The sequence below is a fragment of the Nanorana parkeri genome, unplaced genomic scaffold (genome assembly GCF_000935625.1).
Source record: "Nanorana parkeri isolate BGI_ZX_2015 unplaced genomic scaffold, ASM93562v1 scaffold273, whole genome shotgun sequence".
Classification (NCBI taxonomy): Eukaryota; Metazoa; Chordata; class Amphibia; order Anura; family Dicroglossidae; genus Nanorana; species Nanorana parkeri.
This window is the reverse complement of record NW_017306541.1, coordinates 234,797-258,893: the sequence shown is the minus strand read 5'-3', so window position 1 is coordinate 258,893 and position 24,097 is coordinate 234,797. Positions and strand designations below refer to the sequence as shown.

Below are 24,097 nucleotides of genomic sequence, written 5' to 3'. Positions count from 1 at the left end.
TGAACAGCAAACAGGTTCTCAATGTGGCCAGAGGCCTCTCATCAATCCTCAGGTCAGTTGGAACAGATAGCAGATGCTGGATGTCCTCTATCCCTCTGCAGCTCAGGCTCAGTAGGGGAAGTCGTCTGGGTCCTTGATAGAAAGTTTTCACTCATTCAGGATGCCTGTAGTCATCTCAGTTGGCTCCGTCTGGCTTCTCTCTCAGCTGGGCGGCTGGATCACTCCGGCGGCTGGTTCGGCCGTGCAACTAGGCCTCGACATCCTTTGCGGTCACCGCGTCACCGGACCTCCCTTCAGGCACTCGACCGGGTCCCCTCCGATTCAGCATCAGTCTCTCTATACACCGCTGCACAGAGCCTGTGTGTCCCTGTGTATCAGCTGCACAGAGCCTGTGTGTCCCTGTGTATCAGCTGCACAGAGCCTGTGTGTCCCTGTGTATCAGCGGTAACCACACAGCTCTGTCTCTCACAGTCTTAGCCCACACAGGGCTGCACAGGTCTGTCCTCTTCAGATGGCTGTCCCAGACTGAGAGCGCCCAGCAGCCACCACCCTTAAGTCTCCTCCTCTCTCCTGCACAGCCTCCTGGGAGCTGTAGTTTCAGAGATCACTCTTGCAAAATCCCAGACTCTGGTCTGCACTCCAACTCCCATAAATCTCCGCCTCCAGGGAACTCAGAGGCCATTAACTATTTACAGTCAGGAACATGCATCACTGTGATCGCACATATACACATGAACATATATATATATCTATAGGGGCTACATTCTCTCCCCACTGAGACCTTTGGGTCCCCCAAAGAACAATTTGAAACAGCAAATTGGTGCAACAAAGATGCAACAAAGATGCAACATGCCCTTGGAACAACCATCTAAATGATTACACTAGGTAGAATTACACCTAATTTACGACATTGCTCAATAAAAGAAGAAGACAAAGGGCATCTTCCCCAAGGTGTGTTGATGGCTTGTGCTGAGCATAATTTAGCTCTTGATTCTTCAGGTAGAGTATTCACTTCAGGTGATCTTCGCACTGTAGTGATGGCCTCTTCAGTACTATGACCAGGTGCATCATAAGTAAGTCTCTGTGGTGGACGCACTGGTCGTTTAGACCTTGACTCTAGGAGCCAGGATGGGCCTTCATCAGGGTCATCCTCTGCAGGAAGAGGTGAACACTGAACGGACTCTATTCTTTCTTGCTCCGGTTGAGTAATAAGTTCCTCTGGCTCAGGTAGACTAGGTAAAGGATCTGCTAGTTCAGAGGGTGTCCCACAATCCTCCTCAGGGACATCCGGACAAGCTTGAGGTATGAATTCAGGAGCTTCTGGCCTTAAAACTTCAGAATTTGGTTCAGGATCAGTGACCCCTTGAGTGTCATTGGAATAATCAATAGACCATGTCCAACCTGGATACATGTCATCCTCATCACTGTCACTTTCACTGTCCCTCTCTGTCCTCAATCTCTGGGATCTTGTAACTGGAGCTCTCCGTGAAACAGGTGGGGCAGGCGTAGATGGTTATTCACTGACCGGCACACGGACAGCTTCACTTAAGGATTTTAAAGGTCCCTCTCTCCCTTCAGGTCGAATCTGATACACTGGAAGGCCATGTAATTGTTTACAAACGATATAGACTTTTGAACTCCACCTGTCGGCTAGTTTATATCTAGCGGCAGGTCCTAAGTTCCTCAGCAATACTCGGTCTCCTGGCTGAAGACTTTGGACTCGTACCCTCAGGTCATAGTTCCTCTTATTTCGCTGTTCTCTGCCTTCTGCAGAACAATGAGCTCTCTCATAGGCAGATGCCAGATTTCTTCTAAGTCGATCCACATAGCCTCTGTGAGTGGCAACCGAAGTTTGATCTGAGGACAAGCCAAATGCTATATCTCCGGCAATCTAGCCTCTCTTCCGAACATGAGTCGATAGGGCAAATATCCAGTTGCATCATTTTCTGTGCAGTTGTAAGCATGAACAATAGTGGAAATATGTCGACTCCAATGTTGTTTCTCCTCAGTAGTCAAAGTCCCCAGCATATTAAGCAACGTGCGATTGAATAGTTCAGGTTGTGCATCTCCTTGGGGATGATACGGAGTAGTTCTGGACTTCTGGATTTGTAACAAACTTAGCAGTTGCTTGATGAGTTGGCTCTCAAGTCTCGGCCTTGGTCAGAATGGATTCTCTGAGGCAACCCATAATGGACGAAGAACTTTTCCACTAATACTTTAGCCACAGTGGAAGCTCGCTGATCTCTAGTGGGGTAGGCCTGAGCATATCTAGTAAAATGATCAGTTACTACCAAGATGTTTCCTTGTCCACTGGTGTTAGGCTCTAAACACAGAAAATCAATGCACACTAAGTCCATGGGACCTTGACTTTCAAGGTGGCTCTTTGGAGCAGTTCTGTTCTGTAACGTCTTCCTCTGAATACAAAGTAAACAGGAATGACAATAGCTTTCTGTCTCGCTCTTCATGTAAGGCCAGTAGAATCGATCCCAAACTAATTTAAAAGTTCTATCAGATCCCAGGTGACCGTGTTCATCATGCAGTGCCTTCAGCACACTCTTCAGGATCGTGCGCTTTCAGGGTGATATGGCCGTAGACGCTAACCCTGTCCACCGACCAGCCTTTTCTCTTCAACTTGGCGTTGTCGAGGTGAGAAGAAGCAGCTGGGAACGGCCTTATCGTAAAACAAAAAAATGTCTACGGCACCTGGTGTTCCAAGGTGGTCTCCCATCCAGGCACTAACCAGGCCCCACCCTACTTAGCCTCCGAGATCAGACGGGATCGTACGCTTTCAGGGTGATATGGCCGTAGAAGCTATCCCTGTCCACTGACCAGCATTTTCTCTATAATTTGGCATTGTCGAGGCGAGAAGAAGCAGCTGGGAACGGCCTTATCGTCCGAATGTAAAACAAAAAAAAAGTCTACGGCACCTGGCGTTCCCAGGCAGTCTCCCATCCAGGTACTAACCAGGCCCCACCCTACTTAGCCTCCGAGATCAGACGGGATCGTACGCTTTCAGGGTGATATGGCCGTAGACGCTAATCCTGTCCACCGACCAGCCTTTTCTCTTCAATTTGGCGTTGGCGAGGCAAGACGAGACAAGACGAGACAAGGCGAGACAAGACAAGACGAGAAGAAACAGCTGGGAACGGCCTTATCGTCCGAAAGTAAAACAAAAAAAAAGTCTACGGCACCTGGTGTTCCCAGGCGGTCTCCCATCCAGGTCCTAACCAGGCCCCACACTGCTTAGCCTCCGAGATCAGACGGGATCATGCGCTTTCCGGGTGATATGGTCGTAGACGCTAATCCTGTCCCCCGACCAGCCTTTTCTCTTCAATTTGGCGTTGGCGAGGCAAGACGAGACAAGACGAGACAAGGCGAGACAAGACAAGACGAGAAGAAACAGCTGGGAACGGCCTTATCGTCCAACTGTAAAACAAAACAAAAAAGTCTACGGCGCCTGGTGTTCCCAGGCGGTCTCCCATCCAGGTCCTAACCAGGCCCCACGCTGCTTAGCCTCCCAGATCAGACGGGATCATGCGCTTTCCGGGTGATATGGTCGTAGACGCTAATCCTGTCCACCGACCAGCCTTTTCTCTTCAATTTGGCGTTGGCGAGGCGAGAAGAAGCAACTGGGAACGGCCTTATCGTCCAACTGTAAAACAAAACAAAAAAGACTAAGGCACCTGGCGTTCCCATGCGTTCTCCTATCCAGGTACTAACCAGGCCCCAAAATGCTTAGACTCCGAGATCAGACAGGATTGTGCTCCCCACCCTGCTTAGCCTCAGAGATCAGACGAGATCGTGCGCTTTCAGGGTGATATGGTCATAGACGCTAACCCGGTCCACCGACCAGCCTTTTATCTTTAATTTGGCATTGGCGAGACAAGAAGAAGCAGCTGGGAACGGCCTTATCGTCCGAATGTAAAACAAAAAAAAGTCTACGGCACCTAGTGTTCCCAGGCGGTCTCCCATCCAGGTACTAACCAGGCCCCACCCTGCTTAGCCTCCAAGATCAGACAAGATCGTGCGCTTTCAGGGTTATTTGGCCGTAGACGCTAACCCTGTCCACCGACCAGCCTTTTCTCTTCAACTTGGCGTTGTCTAGACGAGAAGAAGCAGCTGGGAACGGCTTTATCCTCCGAATGTAAAATAAAACAAAACAAAACAAGAAAGTCTACGGCACCTGGTGTTCCCAGGCGGTCTCCCATCTAGATACTAACCAGGCCCCACTCTGGTTAGCCTGCGAGATCAGACAAGATCGTGCGCTTTCAGGGTTATTTGGCCGTAGACGCTAACCCTGTCCACCGACCAGCCTTTTCTCTTCAAATTGGCGTTGTCGAGGCGAGAAGAAGCAGCTGTGAACGGCCTTATCGTACGAATGTAAAACAGAAAAAAAGTCTACGGCACCAGGTGTTCCAAGGCGGTCTCCCATCCAGGTACTAACCAGGCCCCACACTGCTTAGCCTCCAAAATCAGACGGGATCGTGTGCTTTCAGGGTGATATGGCTGTAGACGCTAACCCTGTCCACCGACCAGCCTTTTCTCTTCAAATTGGCGTTGTCGAGGCGAGAAGAAGCAGCTGGGAACGGCCTTATCGCAAGAATATGAAAAACAAAAAATAAGTCTACGGCACCTGGCGTTCCCAGGTGGTCTCCCATCCAGGTACTAAGCAGGCCCCACCCTACTCAGCCTCCAAGATCAGACGGGATTGTGCCCTTTCAGGGTGATATGGCCGTAGACATTAACCTTATCCACCGACCAGCCTTATCTCTTCAATTTGGTGTTGGCGAGGTGAGGCGAGGCGAGGCGAGACGAGGCAAGACGAGACAAGATGAGAAGAAGCAGCTGGGAACGGCCTTATCGTCCGAATGTAAAACAAAAAAAAAGTCTACGGCACCTAGTGTTCCCAGGCGGTCTCCCATCCAGGTACTAACCAGGCCTTAGCCTCCGAGATCATGCGCTTTCAGGGTGATATTGCCGTAGACGCTAACCCCGTCCACCGACAAGCCATTTCTCTTCAATTTGACGTTGTCAAGGCAAGAAGAAGCAGCTGGGAACGGCATTATCGTCCGAATGTAAAACAAAAAAAAAGTCTACGGCACCAGGTGTTCCAAGGCGGTCTCCCATCCAGGTACTAACCAGGCCCCACACTGCTTATCCTCCGAGATCAGACAGGACCGTGCGCTTTCAGGGTGATATGGCTGTAGACATTAACCTTGTCCACCGACCAGCCTTTTCTCTTCAATTTGGCGTTGGCGTTGGCGTTGGCTTTGGCTTTGGCGTTGGCGAGGCGAGGCGAGAAGAAGCAGCTGAGAACTGCCCTATCGTCCGAATGTAAAACAAAAAAAAGTCTACGGCACCTGGTGTTCCAAGGAGGTCTCCCATCCAGGTACTAACCAGGCCCCACACTGCTTATCCTCCGAGATCAGACAGGACCGTGCGCTTTCAGGGTGATATGGCTGTAGACATTAACCTTGTCCACCGACCAGCCTTTTCTCTTCAATTTGGCGTTGGCGTTGGCGTTGGCTTTGGCTTTGGCGTTGGCGAGGCGAGGCGAGAAGAAGCAGCTGAGAACTGCCCTATCGTCCGAATGTAAAACAAAAAAAAGTCTACGGCACCTGGTGTTCCCAGGCGGTCTCCCATCCAGATACTAACCAGGCCCCACTCTGGTTAGCCTCCGAGATCAGACAAGATCGTACGCTTTCAGGGTTATATGGCCGTAGACGCTAACCCTGTCCACCGACCAGCCTTTTCTCTTCAATTTGGCGTTGTCGAGGCGAGAAGAAGCAGCTGGGAACGGCCTTATCGTCCGAATGTAAAACAAAAAAAAGACTACGGCAGCTGGTGTTCCCAGGCGGTCTCCCATCCAGGTACTAACCAGGCCCCACCCTGCTTAGAATCCAAAATCAGATAGGATCGTGCGCTTTCAGGGTGATATGGCCGTAGACACTAACCCTGTCCACCGACCAGCCTTATCTCTTCAAATTGGCGTTGTCGAGGCGAGAAGAAGCAGCTGTGAACGGCCTTATCGTCCGAATGTAAAACAAAAAAAAAGTCTACGGCACCAGGTGTTCCAAGGCGGTCTCCCATCCAGGTACTAACCAGGCCCCACACTGCTTAGCCTCCGAGATCAGACAGGATCGTGCGCTTTCAGGGTGATATGGCTGTAGACGCTAACCCTGTCCACCGACCAGCCTTTTCTCTTCAAATTGGCGTTGTCGAGGCGAGAAGAAGCAGCTGGGAACGGCCTTATCCTACGAATGTAAAACAAAACAAAAAAGTCTACGGCACCTGGTGTTCCCAGGCGGTCTCCCATCCAGGTACTAACCAGGCCCCACCCTGCTTAGCCTCCGAGATCAGACGAGATCGTGCGCTTTCAGGGTGATATGGCCTTAGACACTAACCCTGTCCACCGACCAGCCTTTTCTCTTTAATTTGGCGTTGGCATTGGCTTTTGCGCTGGCGTTGGCGAGGCGAGAAGAAGCAGCTGAGAACTCCCCTATCGTCTGAATGTAAAACAAAAAAAAGTCTACGGCTCCTGGTGTTCCCAGGCAGTCTCCCATCCAGATACTAACCAGGCCCCACTCTGGTTAGACTCCGAGATCAGACAAGATCGTGCGCTTTCAGGGTTATATGGCCGTAGACGCTAACCCTGTCCACCGACCAGCCTTTTCTCTTTAATTTGGCGTTGGCATTGGCTTTTGCGCTGGCGTTGGCGAGGCGAGAAGAAGCAGCTGAGAACTCCCCTATCGTCTGAATGTAAAACAAAAAAAAGTCTACGGCTCCTGGTGTTCCCAGGCAGTCTCCCATCCAGATACTAACCAGGCCCCACTCTGGTTAGACTCCGAGATCAGACAAGATCGTGCGCTTTCAGGGTGATATGGCCGTAGACGCTAACCCTGTCCATTGACCAGCCTTTTCTCTTCAATTTGGCGTTGTTGAGGCGAGAAGAAGCAGCTGGGAAAGGCCTTCTACTCCGAATGTAAAACAAAAAAAAAGTCTACAGCACCTGGTGTTCCCAGGCGGTCTCCCATCCAGGTACTAACTAGGCCCCACCCTGCGAGTTCAGACGGTATATTTGTTATTTATTAACTCAATACAGTTTTATCTTTTAGATTTAGTCAGAAAATTATTTTTTTGTGCACGGATACTGATTTTGGTGTGTTTTAACAATTGAATTGTGTATTTTTATCGGTTTAATATTAATTTGAGAAACATTTGCGCAATTATCGCAGGGCCTACAAATTTAGTATCACCATCTTTTTATTCTACCGGGCCTGCGCTTTCAGAAAATATATGGTTTGGGGGGTCTTTTACAAACGCTAGCAACGCAGCAGTTGAAAATCAAATCAATAGGAAAAAATTGCAGAAAATTCAAAAATGGCTTGGCCAGCTGATTTGAAAAATGTTCCGGAGGGCTTGGCAGCGAAAGGGTTAAACTGGAGTTGGGCTTTATGGTCAGCACAAAGAACATGGGGGCACTTTTTGTGCCTGGAGGAAAAAAGGTTTAACCTCTTAATATGAAGAGTTCTTTGCTGTAAAAGCTGTGAAAATGTGAAATGGTTTTCCACGGGACCTGGTTTTAGCCGACTTACATTATTTGAAAAAAGGCTAGATGTGTTTTAAAATGCACAACATTGTAAGGAATACTTATATCTATTAGCTGCACATGCATTTTTATCAACATTGTGATAACAGAAAGATGGATTGAAAGATGCATGCACAAAGTCCCATTTTACGTACCATTGGGAAACGGGTACTTGCTTGCATGCGCGTGAGCCACGGACTGGCCGTGAAAAAGCGCACCAACCGGCGCACAGGAAGTGACACAGTGAACTAATCGATCTCACTATTTAAGCTCAGCCTGCATGCCTCTATATTGCTGGATTGTCTTCAGCTCTCCTGTGTTCCTGTGTCCTGTGATTCCTTGCCTGCTAAATTTCTAACCAGATCTGCCATGGCCATTCTTACCTGCCGCCTGCCCCTGACCTTGGATTGTTACTGGACTTTGCCTCTGCCTCATCCCTGTGTACTGTACCTGCCTGATTGGTGTGACCTTGGCTCGTTGACCTGGATTTCGGATTTGGCCCGGCTCTGCTACAGCACCTGGATTTCAGCTTGCACGGTGTTATCACAACTGGCACCCGTGCCACTCGCTGTCTACTTGGACCCTGTTCCCATCTCCAGAGTCCTTGGGACACGAGGTGCAAGGGAGCACTCCTCACGCATTCAGTCTCCAACCAGATATGTGACAGCAAGGCAGCAAACAAACGCATCTTCAGTTCAGAAGTGCTTTGTACAGCAAGCCCTTAGCATAAAACAAACAAAATGTCTGCTCATCCGAGCCACTAACGAAACTCAGGTCAGTTCCTAACAGGGTGTCCACTAGTTGGTTCATCAACACAATAAGGCAGCACTTTTACCTTTTTTTTAGTGTTCTGTCAGCACTCAGCCTTTTCACAGGGTAGCAGGCTCTCACAGCAGAGAGAGAGCCCTGACAATCAGTCAGCTTGCATATATAAGGCCCGTGGACAGCTGAGACTACTAATGAGGTCTGGATACCAGATGGATCAAAGAATGGTGGTTCTATGCCATTCAAAGCTCTACAAAGCTTTAGGGATCCAGAACCGAACCCAGCAAGAGGACTCATTCTGAGCCTGATGAAGGGGGCCCTGTGCGGCCCCCTGAAAGCGCTTGTGTCTGAGTGACATCTGTTAATAAATGGAGTGGACGTTTCCTGATTGCACAAGTTAATTTGTTGTGCTGGTGACATCTTTTTCAAGTATTAACACCAGTGTTCTCTACGAGCAACATCTACATCCTTATTGGGATTAAGTAGTTAAGGAGTGCAGTGAGACACCTCTTCACAGAAGATGACTTATTCACATTCTGAGAAAACAAAAAGTTTTTTTTACACATTAGCCATAAACCCTGGAGCCTTCACCATGTGTATGTTAAAAACACCATCTGTAATCTTGCCAGCCAGACCCTCACTATGTGTGTGTGTGTGTGTGTGTTTTTATACGCCCCTCAGTTGCCAGCCACTCACAGACTTTTACTTCCTTGCATGAGCTTCTGCCATGTGCCAAATGTGTTAAGTCTACCCATTATAGAACCTTTCATTAAACTGAATTTAGTTGAAGGTTTTCATTTCAGGCACAATAATAGATTGTTATTGCAGGACAAATATACATGTGGTTTTGGGTATTGTATAAAAATAACACTGTATCCAGCTTTATAAAACACAGTACATAAAATCATGGGACAAACAAAACTTTTCATTAGCATTAAAATAAAGTTTATTTTTTGGGGAGGGGGCAGGCATGTAACACATAATAGAATAGAATATTCAAAATACAGATCACCTGTTTTTTTTTATGGACAGACACCTATAATAGTTTTTATATATTTAGTAAGGAAGCAGAGCCTACCCTGAGAGAATAAAACCATTGCTTCAGTATATCTCAACATTAAATCCCTACCATATGTGGAAAAGTATATCCATTTCTCAACACTTTGGTAAATGTTGCAATTGAAGAACAATATTGGACACATTTTAGAGCTATAATACAAACAAAACGTTAATTACTGCTCCAGGTTGGTCCACACTTGCCCACAATCCGCAACTGGGTGCATGACTAGAACACCACTGAAGGTATGCTTCAATGCAACAAATGATGTCACAAATCAGAATTACAGGGTACATACATCTACTTTGTTTTAGCACAGTAAAAGGAGTTTACATCATTTGGTTGATCGAGGGATGCTGACAGCACCCACTGCGATTTTCGGCTGGTTCATCAGTAACCGGGCGAAATTTAAATTGTGTGTACCTGGCTATAGGGTTAAAACTGATATTGTGAGATTTGCAGTGTTTTTATTGCACATTTTGTCACATGCTGAATATAACAGATAAAGAGCCGCTTTTAAGAATATGGGATTCTGTGTCAACCCGCAGAGTTTTTTTGATTGTCCAGTTGTGAATGACCACTGCCCGATGACCAACAGGATTTTGATTGTTATAGATATGTTGTTTTATGATCATTTTAAATGGAAAGTTTAGCTGAACTCAGCTTTTTAAAATACCCTTAAGTAGCTTCCCCCGGAAATTCCCAGTTGGTAGTTTCCCCTTTGGAAAGTAAGCCTCTAATGCTCTTTGTTTAGTCAAAGGGGATACAACAGAAGTGAATATTTATCTTATGTCTTGTTTCCCCTGACAGCTGGCTGTTATGGTAGCACCCCCTAGTGGTGACACAGGCTTCCCCAAGGCGCTGAGTCTAAGCACCAGCCGTTTTTCTCCAGAGCTCCTGAAAGTGGAGATAGATTTTCAAGGCATGCTGGTACCAGGTCACGACCCCCAGGGTCGCCCTACCAGGAGTGAGCGGGGTAATAGGAGGCTAAAATGTGGAGACAGTACACCAGGGAAGGACTGGAGAATGATCAGGTCCGGGCAGAGGTCGTCAACAGAGTAGTCAGAGACAGACAGATGGTCGTAGGCAGCGGCCAAGGAGAAGAGTAGTCGAATCAATCCGGGTCAGCAACAAAACAGGACATTCAAACATATTATAGCTCTCTCTCAACAAGCAGGGTAGCTGGAAAGAAGACCCAGCACCAGTTACTTCCAGGGCTGATGCTTAAATACACCTTGAGTCAGGAGACACACCCAGAATCACTTAACGGAGATCTGGAATTTCTGGCAAGATTCTGCAAGAACCATTAAAGATACTGGCAGAAATCCTGCGAGTAATATCAGGGATTCTGTGAACACCGATAGCACTACTGCAGGTGCTATAACACTGGCATTTTCCTCCCTCCTGCAATGTGGGCATCAGTAAGGGGGCAACCGCACATGTGGCAAAGAGAAGCAGCTTTGTGGAACCTTTTGTCTAGTACTAACCCTAGACAGAGCAGGATTTGAAGTTTCTCTAAGTGACCCTGTCGCCAAGTAAAAAAAATTGCACAGCAAATCAACTACTCAAAATGTTTACTTGCAGAATTTTTCCTTTTCATAGTCCCATCTCTCAATGCATGTCATAGTCCTCCCCTCTCTTTGCCCCATCCTTCACCTAATTACATAACCTGGGGGGTGGAGTCGGGAGCCGCTATCACAGAACTAAGGCCGAGCGGTGAGGAGAGAGACGCTCGGCCAGGTTCTGACAGCTGGCGCCTCTCTCTCTCCTCACCGCTTGGCCTTAGTTCTGTGACAGCGTTTCCCCCCACGGCTGAAGTGCTTCTTTCACTTCTCTTCGGATCCCCCGCTGCCTCTGCCCGGCAGAGCAGGGGAAATCCAGAGGAGAAGCTGAGCCCCCCTGTGCGTGGCCGAGCAGCAGAGGATCGGTACATATCAGCAGAGGATCAGTACATATGCGGGCAATAGTTCTGGTCACTCTGCTGACCACCATAGATTACACTCACCTTGGAGTGATTTCCTCTCACTTCCTCTTGTGGCTATTGGACACAAATTACACTCTCCCTTACTCTATGTAAAACTAAAAAAAAAACATTTTGGCTTCAGATCTACTTTAACATCTAAAATTTGAATCAGGGCTAGTTCACACCAGCTCCAGTGCGTTCCGGCCCGATTGGTGCCGGAACGCACTGGATGGCATTCCGTTTGGCTCACTTTGTTTTGGGGGCGTGTTGGTGCATTGAAATCCTTAGCACCGCAGCCATGCCCTCAGGCCGCAGTGTGATCGACTGCATTGGAATGCGTGGCATATCAGTACCAGCGTTCCGGTCCGCTGTGGTCAGAAAAAATGCTGCATGCATTATTTTTTTTCTGACTGCACCACCCGCCCCAAGACTAAGTGAGCCGACCAGAATTCGATCCAGTGCGTTTTCGGCACCAATCGTGCCAGAAGGCACTAGGGGCTGGTGCTAATTAGCCCTCAAACAAGGATTAGTTAGCACAATTTATAATTTTCTATTAATTTTTATTTCTGTTCTAATTCTATTTGGGGAGCCTGGAGTTGGGCTTGAAATTAATTGATGAATGAAAAGGTATGTGTCTTCACAAGTATATCACAAATGATCATATTGCAGAAGTATATCTGGTAATTTGTTATGTTATATTTAATAGCAAATTAAAATGTATGTGTGTGAAAGGCTTTTCACTTTAAATATCCTTTGTATTCTAAAATGGTTAATGTTCTTTACACTAAAATAAGGATAGGAAGGATTATATTCATTTCATTTCACCACTAAACAATCCTGCACATATCAGTGACACAACACTTGACAAAAGGTTGAAACAGGTAATACCCATCTAACACCTCGTCGTGTTGGTGTGTATATCAAATGACACCACAGTTCCCAAAAACTTTAAAGTCTGGTAAAACTATAGAATAGTAATGGTATCCACTTCATGGACTTTCCATGGTTACCTTTTAGTTATCATCATTCTTCTTTTATCTACAGTAAACTTTACATTTCTAACAATACATGTTTGAAATGAGGACATCTAATCTGTAACAATAGAAGGATTCTGCTTGTTGTTCCAACAGGTGTGTCTACAAATAGACCCTGCATGGCCTGAGGCAGAGATGTAACACAAAACTTTCATGGATTTCTGATATAAATTAGTAAAAATGCTTAGAGAAAGGAAATAAGAGGAGCAAACCAAAGCCAACTAGCACTCCACAACATAACATAATATCATGTAGCTCTTCCAAATAAATCAGGGAACTATCAATAAAACCACATAGAGGAAAAATATATTTTCCTATTTCTTCCCTAGTTCATTGTAAACAGTTTAGGTTACCTTCGTAAATTACCTCAAGACACTAATATTGACTCATTTTTCTTAAGCTGAAGAGACCAAATGGAACAATTTATGTTTTTGTGTATCAATATATATGGTGTAATGTACACCGTGCTGTAAGTCAAAGGGGTGTTAGAGTTCAGAGTTCGACGACGTCATTACACAAGGATGCAGATCAAATGTACTTCTAAGATATACTATTCTCTGACTGAATCCACATATTCTTTGTTATTTATGGTAGCAGGTACATTATTCTTAAATTAGACCTTATTTTAAAAAGGAAGGTGTACTCAGTGGTATAACAACAGCCATAGAAGCCCACGCAGCTACTATGGGGGTCTGGGGGTTAGAGGGGACCCCAATAGGGAGGCTGTTAAAGACAAATTTAGCATCTGAAATCTGTAAGCATTTGAGCAAAACACAGATCCAGTACTATATTATAAATGGTTGGAGAGGTTTCTGCTGACATTGGCACTATACCCACCTGTGACATTTTCAGTTAAGAAGAGTGGATGGATGTCAGACAATGAGGCAATGCCAATGACGGGAGGAAGTGAAGCTCACCTCTCTGCTACAGTTTATACAGGTCAACAGAAGAGAATCAACAATGAAGGTACTGTATAGCAGGGACGTGCGGTCAGGGGAGGCAGGTGAGGCAGAGCCTCACCTAGTTTTATGAAGAAAAAAGGTGTCAGCTTCAAGTCTGAAGCTGACAGCTTTTTCTCCATTCAGATCGGCTTGTTACAGGTTGCACAGCGGGCAAAGCCTCCACGCTGTGTAACCTGTCATGGACAGAGCGCTGCCTGTTAATTACAGGCAGCGCTGCATCCGGCCTTTGACAGGTAGTTAGGTTACACAGCAGAAGGTTTCACCCACTGCTTGCGTAACCTAACTTGGCGGACAAGAGCTGTAGCAACTTACGGTGGATCGCGGCTTTATGCCGACTACTCGGGTGAGTGGGCGGAGTCTCGAGGCGCGCCTGCGCATTGATACTGCCGGACGCCGTACGAGAGTGGGAGGAGTCCCACAGCGCGCCTGCGCAGTGGTGCGTACAGCTCTTTGTCCCGGCCGTGGGGTGTGAGGAGTATCACACATATATTTCTCTATAACTAGACAACCAGGACATATAATTGATTCTATATTATCTACAATGGGTTAACAGCACTCTCTCAACCTTGCAGCACTGCCTATACCTGCTCTCAATAGTAGTCTATGTCCGCCCTCTCTGTGCAGCAAGTAGCTTCTTCCTTCTGAGAGCCAAGCCTCGTTCTGAGGCTACTCTAGAGATCACATGACCTTCCTCCAGGAGGCAAGCCTCACTCTGAGACTTTACCCACTGATATCTTACCGGAAAGGTTTACTCAGAGTAAACCTTTCAGGGAGAAAATGCCTCTCTCGCGGACGTCAGGGAGCCGCTATCTAATAGAGGGAGACTCCCTGAACATCAGGGAAACTTGAGATCCCTGATAGCTACAGACCTCCAAACTACGTGTGGCCTTCAGATTGGCACAACAACAGTGTGCAGAGAGCTTCATGGAATGGGTTTCCATGGCCGAGCAGCTGCATCCAAGCCTTACATCACCAAGTGCAATGCAAAGCGTCAGCTGCAGTGGTGTAAAGCATGCTGCCACTGGACTCTAGAGAAGTGTTCTCTGGAGTGACGAATCACGCTTCTCTGTCTGGCAATCCGTTGGACGTGTCTGTGTTTGCGGTTGCCAGGAGAACGGTACTTGCCTGACTGCATTGTGCCAAGTGTAAAGTTTGGTGGAGGGGGATTATGGTGTGGGGTTGTTTTTTAGGGGTTCGGCTTGGCCCCTTAGTTCCAGTGAAGGGAACTCTTAAGACATCAGCATACTAAGACATTTTGGACAATTTCAAGCTCCCAACTTTGTGGGAACAGTTTGGGAATGGCCCCTTCCTGTTCCAACATGACTGCACACCAGTGCACAAAGCAAGGTCCATAAAGACATGGATGAGCGAGTTTGGAGTGGAGGAACTTGACTGACCTGTGCAGAGTCCTGACCTCAACACCATAGAACGCCTTTCGGATGAATTAGAGCGGAGACTGCGAGCCAGGCCTTCTCGTCCAACATCAGTACCTGACCTCACAAATGCACTTCTGGAAGAAAGGTCAAACATTCCCAGAGACACACTCCTAAACCTTGTGGACGCCTTCCCAGAAGAGTTGAAGCTGTTATAGCGGCAAAGGGTGGGCCAACTCAATATTGAACCCTACGGACTAAGCCTGGGATGCCATTATAGTTCATGTGCTTGTAAAAGCAGGTGTCCCAATACTTTTGGCAATATAGTGTATATATAAAAAGACAGCTGTCAAAAGTACATGTTATTCTTTCTTCCCTAGTAACCACAACTGCAGCTCACAGCCAAAACATCCCATCAACAACAGAAAACAAACAGTGGAAAAGTACTTAGTAAAATGCCCCTACATACTACAGGAAAATGCAGGATTTTTAAGTTCATTATTTCTATATGCCCCTATACATGAGCCCAGACTGTGATTCCATTTTCTTCCTGATGCCCCCTCTTCTGTATCCCCAGATACCCAGCCTGCAGTATCCACGTTCGTCCACATGGCGGTGCTGTGTGCTCGGTCCATAGACCGGCTGTAGGCGGGACGTAGCCCATAGGTGGATAAGGAGGCAGGGAGAGATCCTGGGCTTGTACCTCTCCTCATACCGGCCTCTCCCCAGGACAGCCCGAGACTGGCACACAGAGGAAGTGCGAGCCTCCATTCATACATTCCCTGGCTGGGAGTGCTGAGGGACAAGAAACTTTGCTGTATCTTCCTCTTTTAGTCTGTGTGGATTGGCTGCATACAATCTGTACTTTATGTCTGTGGATTGATCCTGGCAGAGAAGGATACAGTTAGAGGACATCGGATCTGTCCCTAGAAAGGTGAGCTCGTGTGGATGTCCCGGCAGATAAGTGTGTGTATTGTGAAGTGTGTGTATTGTATAGTGTGTGTGTGTGTGTGTGTGTGTGTGGTCGGCTTGTAGGATGCTTCTATTGTACGGTCCACGTGTCTCCAATCAGCACAAGAGTGATCCGAGTCCCCAACAAAAGGCAGAGCATTGTATGGGACCCAGGGAGTCCATCCATCCCACACTAATACCAGGAGCTTTTGTCTGACTAGACTTCAGACATGAGCCCCACGCAGAGTGTTGGATCGGGTCAGACATGAGCCACACGCATAGTGTTGGATCGGGTCAGACATGAGCCCCACGCAGAGTGTTGGATCGGGTCAGACATGAGCCCCATGCAGAGTGTTGGATCGGGTCACACATGAGCCCCACGCATAGTGTTGGATCGGGTCACACATGAGCCCCACGCATAATGTTGGATCGGGACACACATGAGCCCCACGCATAGTGTTGGATCGGGACACACATGAGCCCCACGCAGAGTGTTGGATCGGGTCACACATGAGCCCCACGCAGAGTGTTGGATCGGGTCACACATGAGCCCCACGCAGAGTGTTGGATCGGGTCACACATGAGCCCCACGCAGAGTGTTGGATCGGGTCACACATGAGCCACACGCAGAATGTTGGATCGGGTCACACATGAGCCACACGCAGAGTGTTGGATCGGGTCACACATGAGCCACACGCAGAGTGTTGAATCGGGTCAGACATGAGCCCCACGCAGAGCATTGTTTCTGGTCATCAATGAACAAAGTTTGCAGTTTGTCCGATCCCCTATAATGAGTTCTTAAGATCCGATCTGATTTCCCTTCATCCGCCTTTATATCTGAGTATTGGTTCTGAACACGTATTTATACACAATGTTGCAAGAAGGAGCAATGGAATAGAAATGTCTATAAACAATGCAACTGTTTATTTCTTGATTATATGTGAGTGCTGACGGCTGTTGTGAAGGGTCAGACTATAGAAATTGGGATCAGAGTTTTTATCGGGGCAATTGACTGAAACATATGGGATAAAGTAAGCCAGACAGAAGTGAAGGGACTAAAGTTGCAGGATGTCTTCTGAGCTGAGGCATTGATTACACATGAAATGATGACAAAGGAGAACTCCGGGCAAAACAAATCTTAACCCTTGCAGTGGGTCTACCTCCACACTGAAAGGGTTAAGTGCGGAGGGGGAACAAGGCAGAAGGGACCGGTTTAGGAGCCAGCTAAGATTGCGGTTTTAGTGAGTATATCTCGTTAATTTAGCTCCCTAGACAAAACGATCACTTAACCGTTTCAGTTTGAAGGTGGCCCACTGCAAGGGTTAAGATATCTGCCCAGAGTTCTTCTTTACAGAAGTTTGTGTGTGACTAGCTGATAGACGTTACAGGAGTCATGGGAAGTAAAGACCGACCATACACCGTGAGAACATCAGAACATTCAGAGGAAAACATTGGACGGCCGTGCCAATGCAACAAAAGTCAATTGAGGAATTAACTTTTGGAGAAGGAACAGGGCTGAACTTTTCAGCCAAAGACTGACTTGCCAATCAGCTGCATTCACTGTTCTGGTAATCTGACAGTGCTGGGTGTCGGGGCTCAGAATACAATACCCCAATGGGGAGATTTGTCTATCCATGCAGTTTAGCGAGGATTGCGGAATCTGTTAGATTTCTGAAGAAATCTATTAGTATATAGCCAGCTTTAGACTATAGAGATTGGCATGATCAGAGATGTTATTGGGGTAACTGACTCAGAGATAAGAAATCTACGAGTATATGGCCAGCTTTAGACTATAGAGATTGGCATCAGAGGTGTTATTGGGGTAACTGACTCAGAGATAAGAAATCTACGAGTATATGGCCAGCTTTAGACTATAGAGATTGGCATCAGAGGTGTTATTGGGGTAACTGACTCAGAGATAAGAAATCTACGAGTATATGGCCAGCTTTAGACTATAGAGATTGGCATCAGAGGTGTTATTGGGGTAACTGACTCTGAGATAAGAAATCTATTAGTATATGCCCAGCTTTAGATGAAAGAGATTGGCATCTGAAGTGTTATTGGAGTAACTGAATCAAAGTTAAGTCGTTTAATGAAATTAACTAAAGCTAGCCATACGCTGTTAGAATTTAAGGCAAATCAGAAATCGGACCAAATACTAACAACATGTGGCTCTGCCAGCTCAACAGCAGTCTATGACAAAAATTAGTTTTGTTGGAGTCCGGGTGAAAATTGTCAGCCAGACAGTGAGTGCAGCCAATCCGCTGTAGTCTCTGTTTGGTATTTGGACAGCAGCAGGCGCTGGCTGTCAGAATACAATTGCCTGGGGGTGCGGATTCCACCATCCAGTGTTTCGCATGGATGGAGGAATCTGTTTTGCTGGCCATACACGGATTGTCTTTTCTTGGTTCAGCCCGGGTGTACTGTATGGACAGGTTTACATTTCTGTCCTTTAGCCCACAAGCTGAATTAAAGAAATCTATTATATCGTATATGGCCAGCTATAGGCTATATGGATTGGGAGCAGAGGTGTTATTAGGGTAACTGACTTAAAGGAGAACTATGAAATGAGTGATTTCCACTCATCTCATAGTTCTAAGCCGACCTGTGACAATGAGACTGTCACAGGTCGGCTCAGTAGATCGGGAGGTGAGCGAACACATACAGGATTCCCTCACCTCTCGATCCTGTCCCGGCTCTCTGCCGTGACAGGGGGAGGGGCTGCATTCCCCTCTCACCGATCCGATCTGCCAGCGCTGACTGGCGGAACGGACGGGGGAGGGTGCGGGTACAGCTGGCTCTGCCTCTAGATAGGCAGAGCCAGCTGTCACTCACGCAGCTGGGCGGATCCCATCAAAAGAGTCGTGATCCGTCCCGGCTGCGGCGTCCCAGTATACCACGAGCTGTAGCTCGCGGTATACTGAGCTTAGGGTAACGGGAGGACGCTAGTTTGTGTCCTCCCGTTACCCTTTGGAGAACTATGGGGAAAAACACTGACCCCATAGTTCTCCTTTAAACATGTGAAATAAAGTAAGGCAGACAGAAGTGAAGGGGTTAAAGTTGCAGGATGTCTTCTGAGCTGAGACATAGATTACACATGAAATGAAATTGTGATCATTAAGGGCTTGTTCACACCAAATGCAGACCAGATCTGCATGAGTTTCTGCACACGCAGTGCAGTGGGTTGTGCCGCGTTTTTGCTGCGTTACGGGCCGTTTGTTAAAATATATTTTAGTTTAAAATGGGCTTTCAGTGCGTTCCAGGGTGTTTGCATGCGTTCGAGAGCAGGAAAAATAGGGCATGCTGCAGTTTTTTTACATGCTCTGGAACTGAACGCTGTGGTGTGAACTAGAGCCCAAAATACCATTGGAATACATTGGACGCAGTTTTGATCCGGTCTGTAACTGCTCTGCTCCTGGAATGCGCTTGGTGTGAACGAGACCTTAGAAGAGTTTATGTGAATGGCTGATAGACATTACAGGAGTCTTGGGAAGTACGACTTGTGTGGACTTTTCACACCTCTGCAGGGTGATTTCCCATCACCGGCTTTTAAAATCCAAACTCCTGCCTGGGATAGTCTGGCCAGGAATGTCTGTTACATACACATACTTCCCCGTGTGATGACTCGGGACAGAAGTGAAATACTAGCACTCCAAAGAATGTCTTGGAAAGCCACTAAACTGCTGGTCATTGTGAATCACCGGGGCGATGGGCTTTCTTGTTTACCTCTGGGAAAAGAGATCCATCTTTAAACTGACATCAGGCATGTTCTTGTGTCCCTGTAATGATGAGCAGCTTTTGTTTAGGAGCTCTTGGTGATACAAGTCTATCCAGCTTACACCCATTTTGTTTTTGTCTTGGATTTGATTTGTTAGATTAGTAAAAGTTACCAAGTAGTATGTAGTGTAAACACTTAACTGGAGCAGTGAAGTACTGTTAGTTCATTTGCTGATCAAACAGATCACATCTAAGGAGAATGTGGTGAGGTCATCGTTGTCTAGCCACAAGCATTAGTGATATTGTCAGCCTGCTGTTACCTGCGGTGAATTGTTGCTGCTACCCTCATAATAATTATTATTACTATTAGATTGTAAGCTCTCACGGGCAGGGTCATACTAACCATCTTGTTTTGTATTGTAACTGTAATGTCTTCCTTATATTGTAAAGCACTGTGCAAGCTGTTGGCCCCATATACAGTAAGTCCTGTATAATAAGAATAATAGTATATACATTTAATAACCTAACTAAACTAACATGATGGAATATGGTTTATACATTCATAAGCAGTAATTACTCACTGTTAGCAACCCTTACAACCGTACAAGTCATACATCTCTGTACATTACAATGACATTTTATTATACATAGCTATGTATTTATGCCTTTTACATGCAAGCTATCATGAGAACTTTTTACTGCCTTTGAAAATGTATACTTTAGCAGCGTTGTTTTATAGTTCCGCTGTATCTGTAACCCAGATGGTTTAAAGAAAAAACCCTGACTACATTTAAGTTTTTTTTTTTAGGAAATGGTTTTTAAATGTGCAAAGCAAGACAGCCAAAGGGTTAAATACCTAGCATGTTTGTGTCTTATCTTGTGTTTTTCATCAGACCTGTTGCCAGTATCAGTTGCTGTGTTTATTAGTTTATTTGTTTCTGCCTTATGTTAAAATTTTATTGCCACATTTTAGTATAGCCAAAGAACTCCAACATGTTCACAAGATTTTGTTTCAGAATCTTGGAAGCTGTCTTTTTTTTTTTTAATCTTACACCTCTGGCAAAAGAGGGTTGTAAACCAGATATGCCGCCCTTGGGTTTTTTTTCCTCCTTGAAGGGAACCTAAACATCTTTTTAAGTATTGCAAATTGAGTGTCTTTAACCTGGTTTTATTCCATATTGGCTTCAGCCTGCATTCACACCTTGGTGACATGAAATATGCATGTTTTCAGTGCTTTTTGTGTAGCGCGTTCAAGCAACAGGCGTTTTGCTTCAAGCAACAAGATGCTCAGATGTGAACATGGCTATAGAAAAATGAATGGTGTTTTTTTTTTTTGAGGGGATAGAAAAAGCATTACAAAAGCTCAGTGTGAATTAAGGCTAGTCTGCTTAGGCCTGGTTCACACCTGTACATTTTGTAACGCTCTACGAACGCGCCACAAAACGCTCAAACATGAAAATCCCATTGTTTTCTATGGGTATGGTTCACACCTTGCCGTATTTCAGCCCGTCTGAACGCGCTACAAAACGGCCTACGCCTGAAAAGGTACATGAGCTTCTTTGCAGCGTTTTTGTCGCGCGTTTCTATTGGGATACAACCAAGTAGCCCTCGGAAACGCGCATGTCACGCGTTTTTTAACGCAAATCGCGGTAAAAACGCGCGACAAAACGTGCATATTCGATACGCCTAGGTGTGAACAGAGCCTTACAGAAACATGTTCTACACATTCCACATGCAGAGATCTAATTGGCCTGTATAATCCGCCAATCAATATTTTCCAAAACAAATGTCTGCATTAATTAATGTGCAGTATTTTGTCCATTCACAGTAAGTTGACTTCACAACTTACCTCCAGGTGTCTGCATTAATTAATGCACAGGACCCCACAACACACCTACCATGTGTTAACAGTGAGGGATGTGACTGCAGTGCGATCAACCACGCCACAACATGCGGTACCGTAACATCGTGCATTGCAATTGGAAAAAGTATAGCGCAACCACTACTTTTTTCAATCGCACCGCATTGACAATGCCACACACCTTCCACAATGTTATCACATGGTGTGTTGCGTGATACCATGCATTAATCACACGGCCCAGGTGTGAACAAGCCCTATAGCTGCAAAGCATGGTAGTTGTTCCACTGCAATGCTGCTTGCGCTATTTTTTTGTGTTTGCAGTGGAATGGAGTGCAGGCAATGTTTTGCCACACTTCCCGATCGCACTGCGGCTGGAAGGCGAAGCAGTGCCATTGAATTCAATGCACTGCCACGCCCCAGAACGCAGGGGGAAGTTTTGTGAGCGATTGTGGTGCGTTCCAGCAGCTGCCACTCTGGAACGCATCACAATTGGTGTGAACAAGCCCTTAGACACTGAATTCCTTTTTTTTTCCTACCCTGTATTTTTTATATATTGTACAAAGTGCAGGTCCGGGGGTTGGGGACCACTGTCCTATGTGATCAAAGTAGATAGATATTAATTAAGTGTCTCGTTTAGGAACCTATAAGTGATGTATCTCTGTAATAAAAAGATATATGTAATCTCCATGATTTGTTTGTGAAAAAATTCCAATAAAAAAGTTTTATAAAAACAACAAAAAAGTCTCTGTGGTGTACTTTTTTGTTGTTTTTATAAAACTTTTTTATTGGAATTTTTTCACAAACAAATCATGGAGATTACATATATCTTTTTATTACAGAGATACATCACTTATAGGTTCCTAAACGAGACACTTAATTAATAAAAAAAACTACTATTCGCCCCCTTACACCCAACCCCCCCCCCCCCCCCGCGCCGGCGCTCGGACTTACCCAGCCAGGGAGTTTCGATGTGTGCACTGCAGGGGGCGGGGCGGGACGTGTGACACACACACGCCTCCTGTGACTCACCTCCCCTCCCGCCTCCTGTTACTATGGACGCGGCCGGGAGGGGAGGTGAGTCACAGGACCCGCCCCCTCACTGTGAAGCCCGTCGGCAGTGCGGGGCCCCGGTGTTCGAACACTGTGACCCTGCACTGCCCCATATTGCAGGACCGGACCGCACTGAGACTGTGCGGCCCGGTACCATTTGATCCGCGGACCGGTACCGGGGGTTGGGGACCACTGCTATAGAGTATGTTGCCACACTACTGTGTTAATTGTACTTCCAGGGCACATCTACAGTGCACTGCCAACACCTGTGTTAGCACACTGCAATGCACAGATAAATGTGCTCTGTGCATTGTGCTGAACGTCAAAATGAGTTAATTGCCTATTTCTAAATGAGTGGGCACCCTGACATAAAGCACCCCAATAGGTAAAAACGGTGCATTGCAGTGTGCTACGTTATGGCGTTAATGGACTAGAAGTTAAAACTCTGCCCTGTCAACTTCCACAGAAGTCAATCTCTGCTGTATGCAAGGCAAAATGACAGGTTCACTTAGATTGGAACTCCAGGAAAAATTGTGAATTGTCTGTAGAAGTTATGTGTAATGCTTTGCAAACTACGTCCAGTTTTATGAAGTTCAGACTGACAGTTCCAGATAATGTACAGTGAAGAAGTCCCTCCTTCCTCTTCCCTTGCACATTTACAAAAAGCCTTGTATTCTTTTCACTTAATACAAGGCATTCTGTGAACGGATGAGAAAATATCCCATAGCTTACCTGCCCTCCTGTCCCTTTGTCCATTCACAGAAAGCCTTGTATGAAAAGAATACAAAGCTTTTTGTAACTGGATGAGTAGAGAAGAAGGGGCAAAGTGAGCGACTCCTTCCCATCACGTTACAGTGGCCAAAACTGTCAGTCTGAGTGTCGGAAGCTCACAGTAGCACCGTGCAGGAATAAAATGGGTATGCTTTTAAGATGTATAAACAGAGTTAAAATTCCTTATTGAATCCCCCTGGGGACCCAGTGCCCATAGCACTAGGTCCTGTTTTTATTCTGTGCAGAGGTTGTTGTTTTCTATGTCACCTGTTCACACCAGAAGTGCGATGCTGTCCAGAAAAATGCAGCTCAAGGGACAAGGTATGGACAAGCCCTGAGGTTCAATCACACTCTATGTGGTAACTGGAATTTTTCAGCAATTGAGCATCAATCACTGCAAGGGCACTTTGTTTTATTTGTGCCCTGTTCACCCCACAACACAACAAAAGACATGCTGCATTTTTTTGCAGCACATTGGTTCACACCGCAGCACAGTTAATGTCTGTAAATGCCAAATAAAGTAAAAAAACTAGTGAACGAGTCCTTAGTTTAAAATGGTAGCGTCACCATTTAGATCGGGGTGGACAAACCACAGGAGCCAAGTAGCCAATGCTCCCTGAAATTTGCAGATGGTGCCTAAATTTGGGGTTTCCTATCGTTCAGTGTTTCCTCCTGGCTTCCTCAGGGTTGCCTGAAATTTTTTTAACAGTGGAGCTGTGATGTGAAGGGGGAGATTCTGATTTGAAGGGGGGCTACTGATGCAAAGGGTAACTCTGATTTGAAGGAGGGGGGATTTTTATTTGAAGGGGGCACTTTGATGTGAAGGGGGAACCCCACTTTTTTTGTATGTTTTTGCATGGGGTCTCCCCTAAAATGACATTTTAGGCTGGGGTGGCTCAAGATTGTGTATACTTTTAAATAGGGATTCGTACTCCCCCAAATGCTCTGATACCTCCAATACGGGAACTTTCGGGGGGGGGGGGGGGGGGGGGTGGCACCGCCCCC

At 46.3% G+C, this 24,097-nt stretch overlaps 1 protein-coding gene across 3 annotated transcripts in view; it reads left to right on the top strand.

Moving 5' to 3' along the window:
* Positions 1–15,588: 15,588 nt before the first annotated feature.
* MYO1B (myosin IB) overlaps positions 15,589–24,097 on the top strand; it is a 230,201-nt gene continuing 221,692 nt past the window's right edge. For all 3 annotated transcript variants that reach the window (XM_018557219.1, XM_018557217.1, XM_018557216.1), the window contains exon 1: positions 15,589–15,676. The gene's annotated coding sequence lies outside the window, so the exon portion shown is untranslated. The remainder of the gene's footprint in view (positions 15,677–24,097) is intronic.